The sequence below is a fragment of the Anabas testudineus genome, chromosome 17 (genome assembly GCF_900324465.2).
Source record: "Anabas testudineus chromosome 17, fAnaTes1.2, whole genome shotgun sequence".
Classification (NCBI taxonomy): Eukaryota; Metazoa; Chordata; class Actinopteri; order Anabantiformes; family Anabantidae; genus Anabas; species Anabas testudineus.
The window spans coordinates 2,965,659-2,980,978 of NC_046626.1; positions in this window are offsets into that span (position 1 = coordinate 2,965,659).

Genomic DNA, 15,320 nt, shown 5'->3' on the forward strand with positions numbered 1-15,320 from the left:
AGCAAGAACATTGGGCAGGTCAATTGGATACTGGAGATGTACAGCTCCAGGCCGAGGATACCTGCAGAAAAGTACAAAGAGAGAGGGAGACAGAGAGGAGGAAACACAACTACAGGAGAGAGAAGACACAAAGTTAATGACATGAAATGTTGGAATTTGCATTGATACAGGAGAAAGGAGAGAGGAGAGGAGCTCAGTTTATCAATAGAGTTCCCCCAGCAGACTAACCTATAGCAGCATAACTAAGAGATGGTTCAGAGTCACCTGATCCATCTCTAACTATAAGATTTATAAAAAAAAGGAAAGTTTTAAGTCTAGTCTTAAATGTGGAACCGAACCTGAACTGGGAGCTGGTTCCACAGGAGAGGGGCTTGATAGCTAAAGGCTCTGCCTCCCATTCTACATATGGAAACTCTAGGAACCACAAGTAAACCTGCAGTCTGAGAACGTAGAGTTCTGCTTGGAAGATATGGAACTATAAGTTCTTTGAGATAAGATGGAGCCTGATTAGTAAGGGATTTATAAGTGAGGAGAAGAATTTTAAATTCAATTCTGGATTTTACAGGGAGCCAATGGAGAGAAGCTAACGTAGGAGAAATATGATCTCTCTTGCTAATTCCTATCAGAACTCTGGCTGCAGGAATTTCGATTAACTGAAGTCTTTTTGATGAGTTATTGAGACATCCTATTAATAATGAATTACAATAGTCCAGTCTGGAAGTAACAAATGCATGGACTAGTTTTTTTAGCATCACTTTGGGACAGGATGCTCCTAATTTTAGCAATGTTTCTCAGGTGAAAAAAGGCAGATCTAGAGATTTCTTTGATGTATGAAGTAAAGAGATATCCTGGTCAAAGATGACTCCGATATTTCTTACAGTATTACTTGAGGCCAATAATAAGTCATCAAGGGTGAGAACGTAATTAGACATAGTGTCTCTGAGATTTTATATAACCTCCTTCTTGTCTGGATTTAGGAGAAGGAAATTGGAGGACATCCAGGCCATTATATCTTTTAAGCATGCTTGAAGTTTGACTAATTGATTAGTTTCTCCTGGTTTCATAGAGAGGTATAGCTGGGTATCATCTGCATAACAATGGAAATTTATAGAGTGTTTCCTAATAATATTGCCTAAGGGGGACATATATAAAGTCAAAAGAATCGGTCCAAGCACAGATCCCTGTGGAACTCCAAAGCAAACCTTTGCTGTGCATGGAAGATTCATCATTAACATGTACAAACTGAAATCTATCTGATAGTTACAATTTAAACCACTCTAGTGCTGTTCCTTTGATCCCAATGACATGTTCCAGTCTGTGTAATACAATGTTGTGATCTATAGTGTCGAATGCAGCACTAAGATCTAACAAGACGAGTATAGAGAGAAGACCATTGTCTGATGCCAATAGAAGATCATTAGTAACCTTTACCAGTGCTGTTTCTGTACTATGATGTACTCTAAATACTGACTGGAAATCTTCATACAAGTTATTGCTACTCCTTCACCCCGACCTGTGCTTCTAGGAACATGATAATTAATATGACTTGAGGGGGTTGACTCATCCAGAGAGACATATTCATCCTGCCACAGCCAGGTTTCAGTAAGACAAAATAAATCTATTTAATGGTAACTTATCAAATCATTTACTAATAGGGATTTAGACAAGAGATATCTGATATCTAACAGTTCACATTTGATTGTTTTATTTTTATTTTGTTCTGAAAGAGGAGTTGTCTTTATTTGTATTAGGTTCTTATGAATCACTCCTTTTGGGTTAGTTTTTGATATAAATAATTTAGGTACTCAGGGAGCAGACACTGTCTATGGGGTTATGGTAGTTTTTGGGGGGTGACAGCTGTAAGGAAGCTGCAGAGAGGTGTGTAAGACTGTGTCTCTGCGTCCTGGGCTCCACTCTGAGATGTCAGGGTTTAGGTTGTCTAATAAACTCTGTTATATTTCTAGAAAGCTAACCATCTAAAGTGGGATGGATGCTGTCTCTTCTAATCAGCCCAGGTTTTCTCCAAAACATTTTCCAACTGTCTATGTAGCCCACGTTGTTCGCGGGACACCACAGCCAGCGGTTAAATGACACCATGCGGCTAAACATGGCGTCACTGGTCAGATTGGGAAGGAGCCCAGAGAAAACTACGGAGTCCGACATCGTTTTAGCAAAGTTACACACCAATTCAACGTTAATTTTGGTGACTTCCGATTGGCGTAATTGGGCGTTATTAACTCCTGTGTGAATTATTATCTTACTGTATTTACGCTTACCCTTCGACAGGAGTTTCAAATAGGACTCGACGTCGCCTGCTCTGGCCCCGGGAATACACTTGACTATGGCCGCTTGAGTCTCTAAGTTCACGTTTCTCACTATAGAGCTGCCAATGACCAGAGTGGGTTTCTAGGCGGGTGTGTTGCTGAGTGGGGAAGATCTGTTAGAAACTTGAACCTGGTTGTGGTGAACCTTGGGCGAGTGTCTGGGGTTATGTTTCCTAGGGACCGTCACCCAGCTGGCCTGACTGCTTGGGAACTGCCGGGGGACAGCTAGCGGGAGCTAGGCTAGCTGGTTTATTTTCCACTGTGCGGAGCCGAGTCTCCAAATCAGTCAGCCTAGCCTCCAATGCTGAAAATAAACTGCATTTATTACAAATCCCCTTCGCACTAAAGGAGGCAGAGGAGAAACTAAACGTGACAAACCGAGCAAGAGAGAGCAGGAGGAGAAGAGGGAGAAGAAGAAGAGGTAGAGGCAGCCATGGCTAACAGAGTAGAGCTAACAGACCTCACAACACAAGAAAACAAGAGTCTTAAGTATTATGAATGGTCTTTAAGCAACACGAGTGTATGTTACAACTCTTACTCCAGTAGTGTTTTTCCCTAAAACTATGAATTTAGTTTTAAGTTTGTTAAAGTTAGCAGAACAAACAGAGCAACTGAATAGCGAGTCAGCGTCAACAACAGTAAGTGATACGATACGCCTACCGTAGGAGGAGCAGCAGGTCAGCCAATCGTCCAATGTCATAACTTCCGGGGGCAGATTGTGACGTCACCTCAAGACACTTTACAGTGTAAGATTTAAGACTGTACAAGGTATAATTGTATAAAGAAGTATATAGAAAACCCAATAGTCCAATTTGAGCAAGCACTAGGAAACAGTGGAGAGAAGAAACTCTCTCTAGAAGAAGAAACTTCCAGCAGAACCAGGCTTAGGGTGGGTGGCCCTCTGCCTCGACTGGTTGACGTGAGTGGACAGAAGACATTGGACAGGATATATGGTAATGGCAAAGAGGCCTAGAGCTCCACTGCCCTCCCTCCTTTGGGCAAGTCAGATCAGAAAACAACAAAGCCTTCAGCATAATAATACCATGGTGTGTGAAAGTGCATAAGGACCATCACTGGCTACAAGACCAGCAGCCAGGTGAACATCAATAGGGCCATTTTAATTGAAACATTTTGTCAATAGATTCCAGGTTTAGTCACCTCTACTTTAGCTTCACTACTGGCTCCTCCTTTCCCACAAGATCATACATCAGAGCAAATAGCTGAGAAGGTCATTCTCACCAACTAGAAACTTGATGAAAATAGACGTGTTGCAATGACAACTGACAACAGGAGCACCATTGGGTATATCCCAGTTCCCCTAATTGCATCCAGGTTTCCCTCACTTGCGTAATTTCCTTGCATCTTAGTCTCTCACACTAAAGATACATGTAAGGATATGTGGGGAGAAGAACTGAGGAAACAGGTTTTTAGGAGAGATGAGACCTCCTCTCTGAACTGTTATTTGCTGCGACGTCTGTTCTGATGGCATTGTATCAGCTGTGAGTCGAGCTACTCTTTATTAAAATCTGCTTCTGTATTTTACTTACCTCAGCATCTTATTTATTTATTTGGACTTTAATATTACGCTCCGGATTTTAATGACAAACAGGTTTAGTTATAATTTTGTTACTAAGTTGCTTTACTATTCTTTGTTTTTATTAAGTTTTTTTTGTATTGATGTTACAGTGGTAAGAAAAGGTCTGTGAACCTTTGATTTGGCCACTCCAAAAGGCAGATTTTGTTTTTCTGAAACCCTTTGGTTGTGGTATTTCTCCGGTGTTTTAAGTCAGGTCATGTAGCATCACCCTACTTCTACACAGTTTCAACTGACGTACAAACATTCACACATTATCTTTTTGATACACTTGCGAACTAATCTTCCACCAAATCACAGCAAGCTGACTAGGCCCTGATGCATCTAAGCAGGCCCAAATTATGATGTTTCCCCCACTATACTTTATGATACATTACTTTATAATGTTATTTTTGTCACGATCCCAGCTCATCCTGCCTGCCTGCCTGCCTGCCCCTTATTTCCTTATTTGGTTGGTTTCCTGTTTTCCTCCTCCTGGCCTAATTACCCTTGTCTACTCATTGCCTGCACCTGTGCTACTCCAGCCATAAGCAGGTCCGTTTGTCTCATACCCTTGCCAGATAGTCTCACACATTCCTGAGATATAAACTATCCAGCATTAACGTTCAAACTGACTCCCTGTTGCCCTAACCTGACTGACCTGAACCTGCCTCTTCCTGACCCCTCTTCTATTAGCCTCTCAGATTCAACTGTTCGAACTCTCTCCCTGTGTATGACTAAGGATTTATGTACTGTAGAGTACTGACTTATGGACTGTATCTCTCTGTTTTGGATTATTGGATTTTGTCACTGGCTCACTCTCTGTCAGAACTGCCCAATTGTGTATGAATCCGGACTTATCAATCTATTTTGGGACACTAACTGTTTCATGTTGAGCTTGGGCCAATGGCCATCTTGGAAGTATTGTCCTACTCACCTCTCGCCCTTGTCAATCACCTCTGGATCTTTACCAACTCCACCATTTTCTCTTGTTCTCCACAGCAATTCACATTCAGACCTTCATATTCATCTTCTCCCAATTGGACCTCTGCTGAACGCCCGTTTCATCTGTTGCCTACTGATATTGTTAATAAACTTTTCTAACTCTATCCTGAATCTGTGTTATCTCTGACTATGGAGTCCTTCCTCCGCTTTTTGACAATTTTAGTAAGCAGCTGCTTTCTTTGTGTTGTCCTGCCCATAGACACAGTGCTTGTTCGGTGTTTTACATACTGAAGATTCATGAACACAGATGTGCCAGTTCCAATGATGCAGTCAAATCTGCCACTCTTTGTTGTTTCTTTAATTCATTGATGAGAGTTTGTTGTGCTCTTGGGGGTCATTTGTGACTCTTCACCCAATTCTTGTTAGAGTGGCCACAGTCCAAGAGTGTCTCCATTTGCAGATTGTTTGCTGTAGACCGGTGAAATTCTAAAGTCTTTGACATCATTTTATAACCCTTTCCTGCTTTATATAAATCAACGATTTTTAGCTGTACATTCTCTGAAAGCTCTTGAAAGCTCTTATTCTTCTTGTGCGGAGCAAATTCTAAATGTTTGAGGGGTTTTTGTCAGTCAAAGTATCTCTAGTCCACATGTACAAGCAAATCTTTTTAACAGGACTCAAGGTATGCTAATACCTAACCTGTTTTTATGGTTGTTCTAATTAAAGACATTCTGTCAGTGTAGATCTTTTTTTTTCAGTGGCTCTTTACTTTTGAATTGAGAGCAGCTGGCAACAAGGCAAAACAATTTCAATTTGGGATTATTAAAGTTTGTTTGTGTGTTATTGTGAGCCTCTTTCCACCGCGGATTTCTGTGTATCACTGTTTCTGCTTTCACTGTCTCGTTCCTTGCCCCCGCTGTGCTGTCACTCTGCTGCTACATAAACACAGCGAAAATAAGTCAGAAAGCAGCGTGCATGTAAACTCTTTAATACACTGTTTACTGACCAGTGAGAACGCTGATTTTGCTGTGCTTCTTTTATACATTCACTGGTACCCTGAACTTCTCCAGACTTTACTCAGGTGGGCTGCATGTGAGAACAAAGTTATTCAGTTCAAAGATAACACAGACTTTTTATTGTGAGCCCTTTAGTAGAAAGTTTGCCTAGTGTTCTTGTGAGCCCAGATGTGAATCCACCTGGTAATTGAGTATTCACAGCAAACGAGTGAGAGATATATACATAATGCGTTGTTTATAATCATATGACTTGCTCTATTGATGCGGTATAAACAAAACAGAATAGCACACTCTACACATCAACCTCCCTTCAAGTTAAAACATATGTCACATGTTATACGTGTGATTTTCTTGATTTTCACTCTCCCTAAATGTTTTGCCTCTAAAGGTTTATGTTTCTAGCCTTGACCTATTGTTATCTTCTCCTAGGTCTGAGTTCTGGTTTATCTCAAATTGTTCCTGAGCTCAGCAAACAGGTGATATTGGAATCAGACTGGACTCGTGACACTGAGCCATCTCTCTCCTGTGTTGTTAGCTCCAGTGAAGCAGAAGAATGGGTTAATGATGTTGAAGAGAATTCTCGAAACCTTGCATCTCCTCAAAACTCAGACTTTCAGAACATTTCAGATCAAAAAAGAAAGCTAAGCTTTGAGTTGAGCTATGAGCCAGGTAGCCAGTCTTCTTTTGATCCATATGGATTTAAACTCAGTCCAGAACATGCTAGTCATACCCTCTTAGACCCTGATGAAGCTGAACTGAGCCCAGAGCCTACTGAAAAGGATCCTTATGGGTTTGATATCACTTCCTCCAAGACTGTACGGGACTCTGACCCTTATGGCTTTAAGCTCAGTCCTGAGGAAGAGAACCAGGAAGTTCTGGAATACTGTGGCCATAACAACCAGAAAGCAATGGACCTTTGCACCTATGACAGCATAGAGCAAGTAGAACCATCCAACTATAGCAACCAGGAAATACTGGAACCTAATACCTATGAAAACCAAGACGTGCTTGTGCATTACAGTCACAATGATTGTATAATGCTGGATTTGTACAACAGTGGAAATAAAGAAGTGCTGGAATCATCTAGCTTTGACAACAGGGAATTAGTCAACAATGAAAGCCAGGAATACCTCTCTCATGACCATGAAGAAGTAGTGAAACATTGTAGCAATATCAGCAATCAGGAACTACTTGAACCTTGTGGTAACAAAGAAGCCATGCAATCCTGTAGCAATGGCAGTTTGGAACTGTTGGATTTCTCCTGTCCTGAAAATCAGGAAGTGCTGGATTGTGACAACTGTGGCAATCAAGAACTACTGGATTTTAGTCACAAAGTAAATCAAGACATTCTAGTTTCAGGTAGCCATGACAACCAGGAACTCATGTCACTTGGTGGAAATGAACGTCATGAATTGCTAGGCTTAGGAAGCCATGACAACCATGAAGTTCTGGACTTCTTGAATAAGGATGATTTCACTGAAGCAAACAACAACAAATGTGGTGTGAAACAAGAGCTCAATGTCAGACTCATCAATAACAGTTCAGACAGTTCTGACAGTGATGTGGCCTCAGAAGACCTGCTTGGACTGGAACTTGACAGCAGTACCTGCACTACCAGTACTACAAACACCAGTACTTGTGACAGTTTCAACATTGCCAACCAGGATCTGGCGACATCCAATGCTCCCACCAGACACAACTTGCTTGCTGAAATTGATCTGGGTTCAGTGTTTGGGGCTGGAGGATACATTGGTTGTCCTGATGTAGCTGATGACTTAGAACCCCAGGACAGAAGACAGACAAACTCAGTCACAGGGCCAGTACAGCCTGTCATACCAGTTAGGCCTCCTCGGCCCTCTCTCAGGGTAAGTTGGAAGTCACATAAATTGGGCGACATTCAAAACATAGTCATTTGATTCCAGTATTATCCCACTTTAGCCAAACCTGTCCAGCTTAGCTGTTCTGATTGAGTTCCTTTTAGAGAGAGGGTTTTTTGGATTCTCCATGAATTTGAGATGACTTTTTTTCCTACGATTAAATTAAGTGTACATAAGGACTACAGTGAGATGATTGGGTGTTATCACAGCACCGATATGTATATATACTACACTATACTAAAACTATATACAGTGACAAGAAGAAGTGTGTGAACCGTTTGGGATTACAGTATGTGGAGTGTTGCATGAATTGGTCATAAAATGTGCTCCGATCTTCATCTAACTCAAAACAATACAAAAACACAGTCTGCTGAAAATAATTGTACACAAACATTATATGTTTTCATGCGTTTATTGGACATAACATGTAAACATTCACAGTGCAGGGTGGAAAAAGTATTTGAACCTTTGGACTTAATAACTGGTTGACCCTTCTTCGGCAGCAATAACCTAAACGTTTCCTGAAGTTGCAGATCAGACTTCAATCTGAAGTAATCTGGAGTAATTTTGGACCACTCCTCTTCACAAAACTGTTTCAGTGTAGCAATATTCTTGGGATGTCTGGTGTGAATGGCTCTCTTGAGGTCATGCCACAACATTTCAGTTGGGTTAAGGTCAGGACATGACTGGACCACTACAGAAGGCGTATTTTGTTCTGTTGAAGCTATTCTTTTGTTGAATTACTTGTATGCTTTGGGTCATTGTCCTGTTGCATCACCCATCCTCTGTGGAGCTTCAGTTGGCGGACAGATGGTCTTACATTTTCCTGCAAAATGTCTTGATAAACTCTGGTATTCATTTTTCCATCAATGACAACAATCCGTCCAGGCCCTAAGGCAGCAAAGCAACCCCAAACCATGATGCTCCCTCCGCCATGTTTTACAGCGAGGATGAGGTTTTGATGTTGGTGTGCTGTGCCTTTTTTTCTCCACACATAGTGTTGTGTGTTTGTTCCAAACAACTCAATTTTGGTTTCATCTGTCCACTGAATATTTTGCCAGTAGTGCTGTGGAACATCCAGGTGATCTTTTGCAAACTTCAAACATGCTGCTATATGTTTTTTGGACAGAAATGGCTTCCTCCGTGGTGTCCTCCCATGTATTCCATTCTTGTTTGATGTTTTCTTTATTGTAGATAACAAAAGTGTTAGCATGTGCAAAGATTTCTGTAATCCTTTAGCTGACACTCTAGGATTCTTCTTTACCTCTATCAGCATTCTGCGCTGTGCTCTTGCAATCATCTTTAAAGTACGACCACGCCTAGGGAGAGTAGCAACAGTGCTGCAACAGTAAACCAAAAACTGGTGTGTGTTTTTAAAGGGCAGGACAGCTTTCAGAAACACATCCAATATTATCACACTGATTGGACTCAAGTTTGGCTCACTCCTGGCTCCAATTAGCTCTTGGACAAGTCATTAGGCTAGGGGTTCACATACTTTTTCCACCCTGCACTGTGAATGTTTACATGTTATGTTCAATAACAACATGAAAACTTATAATGTTTGTGTATTATTTTCAGCGAACTGTGTTTTTGTATTTTTGTGAGTTAGATGAAGATCAGAGCACATTTTATGACTAACTCCATGTAATCCCAAAGGGTTCACACACTTTTTCTTGCCACTGTATATCCTAACTTGTGGTTTTGTCTGTCTATCAGCGAGTTATATTCAGTAGATAATCATCTCATAATTCCTTAATAAACAAATATAAGGACTTTCAATAAAAATCCTTGAAACTATTCTCACAATACATATAAATTAAGTTGTAAAACCTGTAATTTGGTCATTTAAATAGTTTCTGAATAAATGGTGCTATAATGCTGGTAATACTCATAATCATACAATGCATGCACATTTGTTTCACTTGTCTCAGTTGTCAGGACATACTCATTGACATAATGCATTCTAGTCCCTTACACTAACCTTAACTATCACAACTAAATGCTTAACCCTACACTTTATCCTAACCACAAGAAAACCTAACTCTAACACTAAAACCTCTTTTTTAGCATGTTTATTTACCAGAAAGTAAATCTGCTTTAGCTACTGGTTTACATACTGTAGCTTCATAGGTGGTAGTGGACTGTAATAACCATCAAGAATAAAAGTGAATTTTGTCGTAAATTACATATGTTGATAGATGATTACCATAGAATACCAATATGCACTAATCTGTTATTAGGTAGGTCTTCACACAGACCCATTTGCAAGATTTGTAGATTAAATGTTATAGCACCAATTTAGATTTCAATACATTTTTTTATGTTGATTAACATGCTGTTTGTTGTCTTTCGTGTATTTTTTAGGCTAAGGAGAGGGCTCAGTCCGAGACTCAGGGCATCGACCTGAAGTGATCTCTGACAACATCATGTTCGATTACCATGTCACCATGGTTCCTATGACAGCAGTGGCAACAGAAGATACAAAGAGTATGTAAGAGTAAGGGGAAGGGAAATAAGGGAAAAGAAGATAGAATTGAATTGGGTGAAGTTAGAAATCATTCTGCTGTATTTCTAGTTTCAGATGTTTTTATGTGTGGAGGTTTCCATGAAAATATTAAAGTCAGAAGAAAAACATAGCAAGATTTGAAACCTATTATGGTGCCATGGGACCAGGTGATTTCACAGGGTTAATTGAATACAGTTAAAAAATGTTGCTGGTCCATCAGCAAGACTGACAGTAAGGTGGATATTAGCAGTTCTCTAAACACAATATCAGCTGCCAGTACACTCTAATGGACACAGTCTCTTAAACTATTCTATGCTTTGCCAGAGGTGTCGAAAGTGAAAAATAACTTTTCCTATTTTGATTTTACAATGAACTTAGCACTGGAACATGTGTAATTGGACTTTGTCACACACACTACCCTCTAAAAGTATTGTAACAGTAAGGTCAGTTCCTTTTTTTTTGCTGTAGAAAAAATATTTGGGTTTAACATCAAAAAAAAAAAAAAAAAAAAAAAAAAGAGACAAAAGATCACAATTTCAGTTTTTATTTCAAGGTGTTTACTTCCAGATCTGATACACAACTTAGAAGATATCATTTTTTATTTAAACCCAATCATTTTTTTTTTTGTTTTCAGACAGACTTCAACTAGATTAAAGTAAATAAGGCTTAATATTTAGCAGGAAATCCTTTGCTTGCAATAACTGCATTTAGCCTCTGATCCATTGGCATCACCAAACGTTTGCATTCTTCTTTTGTGATGCTTTTCAAGGCTTTTACTGGAGTCTCTTTCAATTTCTGTTTGTTTTGGATGGTTACTGCTTTCAGTCTCCTAAATTGCATGCTCTATAGGGTTTGTCTGGAGATCAACTTGACCGGTCTAAAATCTTTTTTGCCCCTAATGAACTCCCTTTTTTTTTGTTGTTGTTTATTTTTTTTTTTTTTTTTTGGGGGGGGGGGGGGGGGGTTGTCATCCAATCAGTTTGGTTGCATCTTTCCTTAAATTGCTGATAAAATGTTTCTGTAGACTTCTGAGTTCATTTTTCTGCTGCCATCATGTGTTACATCATCAGTGAATATTATTGAGCCTGTCCCAGAAGAAGCCATGCAGCCCAAGCCATGACATTACCTCCACTGTGCTTCAAAGCTGAGCTTGTATGTTTAGGATCATGACCGTTTTTTTTTTTTTGTTTCTCCAAACCTTAGTCTTCCATCACTTCACACCATCACAAGGTTTATTTCTGTCTATTTTTTTTTTCTTATTCTGTTTTTTACAGCTCTCACAATGTCTCTGTCTTTGAGTTCTTTAGTATATCTGTTTCTTTCTTCTTCAGGACATTCCAAATGGTTGTACTGGCTATAGCCAATGCTTGTGTAGAGACTCTGATTGATTTCCCATCTTCTCTGAACTTCACAATTTTTTGTTTTTCACCCATAGACAGCACTCTGGTTTTAATGGTGGTTACACTTCTTAACTATAACAGGCAAAACAGTAACATGTTCCAATACTTTTGCTCACATGAAAAATGGGTGGGTTCAAACTAAAGGTGCTATCTTTTTAGTTGTATATCAGACTAAGACGTAAACACCTGAAAATGAAAGCTGACCTTTTGTCTCATATTTATCTTTTGATGTCATCCCAAATGTTTTCAATCTACTGCAAAAAAAATTAAACTCACTGGCCTCACTGTTTCAGTATGTTTGGAGGGAGTGTAGATAAAATGTACATAAATTATATAGTCCGCTATTGTGGTTTTAAAGACCATCTAGTCAATTAATAGTTTTAGGTGTAAGTTAGATGTAAAGGAAGAATGTTGTCAGGTTGTACAATGAGTGCATATGCATAACATCACCACTACAGCAGTGCTTTAGTCATCTTACTTTTAAGGTGCAGTGTTGCAAGCCTGTTTTCCCTTTGACCACATTATCACTGTTGCACTTGTAACCACACCCAACAGTGACATTAGACCATCTTATACCACTGGAGGTAAAAAAAAAAACAACATTGTCAGGAGTTGAAATTACTCTTAACAGCATTTAACCAGAGAATTTAATTCTTAAACATTAATCATTAGCAGTAAACAATGGAACCATCAAGGATTAGTGATTGGTAGAACAAATGGATCAGCTGTTTTGCTTATTCATAAACAGTAGGGTTGGGCATCTCTGATGTGAGGTCGAGGCAATGTGTGTATGTATATCAATATACTGTTAGCAATCTGATTCAGTCTGATTCAAACCTCAATGTGTGGTGTGATTTAAAGCGATCAGATGCAACACAGTGCAATTCGATGCAGGTCAAAATAAATGTGATTGATGAACTGGAAGGAATGATACTATGCAATTCAACAAGTTTGATTATTAACTAATCAAATCAAATCTAGACCTCTGATAAACTTTTCTCACAAGTTCTGTACTATGATTTCTGTATGTTTATAGTATAACATGTTTAAAACATCTGGCTCACAAAATTAAGCCTGCACATTTGTGTATCCAACCAGTTAAATCTAGTAAAAATTTCCATCCTTAATATACAGTATTCAGTACCACTGAAAAATGTGATTATGTATGTCTTTGGTTTGTGAGGAGAATAGTTAGTTCTGCAAGTTTTATGTAAAACATGGTCCCTGCCACAAATAAAGCACTGACATATCACCATCTTTTGAGCTAGTACAGGTAAATGTGTTAGCAAGCATAGAGAAGTCTCTGTTTCTGTGTGCTGTCTAATGTATTGCTGTGTTCTGCTGTGGCTGAAAATGACACTGTGGGGTTGATAAGAGTGAACCAAAACAGTGAAGCTGCGGTCCAGACACATTTCTCATTAATGAGACAAGACTTACTATAATGCTGTGTAAAGCTGAGTGGAGCTGGAGATTCAGCTGCTCATTCTCTTTAGGTTCATCACGATTACAGAAAACCTTCACCTTGTCATATGACCTATTATTTTATTATTATCAATGAAAGCCACTTTAAAATTAAAACACAAAACAAACATTCTAAAACTAAAATATTACATTGTTCTCTCTGTTGAAACTTTTAAAACTGCAGAAACACTGTGCATTCAATGTATTTTGTCCACCTCTTGATTAGTTAACTCACAAATGTAAATGTACATCTATAAAATTAATACTATATACAGTGAAGATGAACATTTGAGAGAATATTGGTGTGTCTGATGCCTATGAACATGACTATCTACCTTCAGGCTGGAGAAGACTTAACAGATTCTAAAGGAACATTTCAGTTGTTTAAGTTGACTTCTACCTCTGTATCCCTTTGCCATGATTGCATGATAACACTGTGAACTTGCTGCTGTCTTTTGCTCTTCTGCAAATGTTCTGCTAATAACCATTTTTGCCCAGCAATATAACTAGTATACATATTTATTTAGATGATATCCAGATGAAACACCTTTCACTTCGCTTTCTAAAATGTGTCTTATGATGGGAAAGATTAATAACCCCTCTGTAACAGTAAAGAGTTCCTTGAAAGTTCAAGATTTTTATTTCTGTAGAAATATGACCATAACATCAGATTTTCACTCAAATACTAGACATGAACTAGATAAAATTTTAAGTCAGCATGATAAAAATAATTATTCAAAATTTTCATTCATCAAATAAGGAACATTATACATTCTTTGTGTATTATTTTTTATCATCATTTGAATGAATTAGAGTCTCAAGCAATGGAATGGCAATCTGATGTGAATCTGAAAGACATAACCCTGTTTAACAAAGAGAAATCTTCACTATCAACATCTGCCTCACACAATTTAATGACAACAGGTCTGTAGAAAAGTGTCACAGCCCAAATGAAGGAGATTTCTGAAGCTCTGTTCTGTTAAAACAGCAGAAATAGTATGTTTCGGAATGGCCCAGTCAAAGTCCTGACTTTAATCCTATGGAAATGCTTTGGAAAGACTTGAAGCAAAAGCTAAGAAGCAAAACAATATTTGAAGCTGTTCTGTAAGAAGGAATGGGCTCAAATCCGGCCAAGCTGATGGACAATGCTATTGCTGCTAAATGGAGTCACAGCAGTTACTGAAGGCACAGGTTCACATACTTTTGTTACACACAAGTATCTAAAGATTTTCCACTATAAATTAATTAGTACATTTTTGTGTGTCTCATTGATAAATTAGGTTCCCTTTATTCACTGTTAGGATTAGAGCTTAAGTCAGGTTTATGCACAAATTGTCAACGTTCATAAACTTTGACTGTTTCTGTAGTGCCATGTCTAGATGTTGATAGCAATTCAGAGATATTATGTGTTCTGGAGAATTTATTAGACAATTACTACTATATCAATAACCAGACATGGATTTAATTTTAATTTAATACCTAACAGAATAAATCTTAATAAATATCACATCATAATAATATTTATATATTTTTCATCATTTTTATCATTTGTCCAGATGTGTTTTCAATTTCAAAGTAACATTCATTGTTTTCAAAACCAGGAGAAATCATAATTGACAGATGTAGCATCTGACTGACAACTGTTGTCCACACTGTACAGTAAAAATTTATACAGTGTTCTTATCTTTATTTAGAATAAGGATTTATTGGATAATTACTACTATATTAATAAGCAGACATGGATTTCTGTTTTATCCTCTTGTAGAATAAGGATAAGAACATAGGGACCTCCTTAATTAGTTTTTACCAGGTCAACAGCATATTTGTTTTTACTTTTGAGAAATTAAGAAAATGTACCACTTTGGACAGAAAGCACATTTGGCTGGTGAAATGTTATTCCATGAAATGGAATGAAAGATTAACAATCAAATTTGTTATTTAAACCAATGACAGGTAAATTATTTTGTTTTGCTTTGATTTGTATTTTTTTACTTGCTGCTTAAAATATTTATTGTTACATGGTCACGACATGGACACATTCAGAATGTTAAAAGCAGTTGTCAGAGCAGAGGGGATAAAGTAACATTTGCATTAGCTTCAAAGTTTTTGCTTTATGTGTTCACTATCATACAGATGTACTTTATAAGCCATAGTTGAGTAAATTAATATTCAAAACAGTGGAAAACAATGTGGTGATAATACCTTTATTTGTGATGTA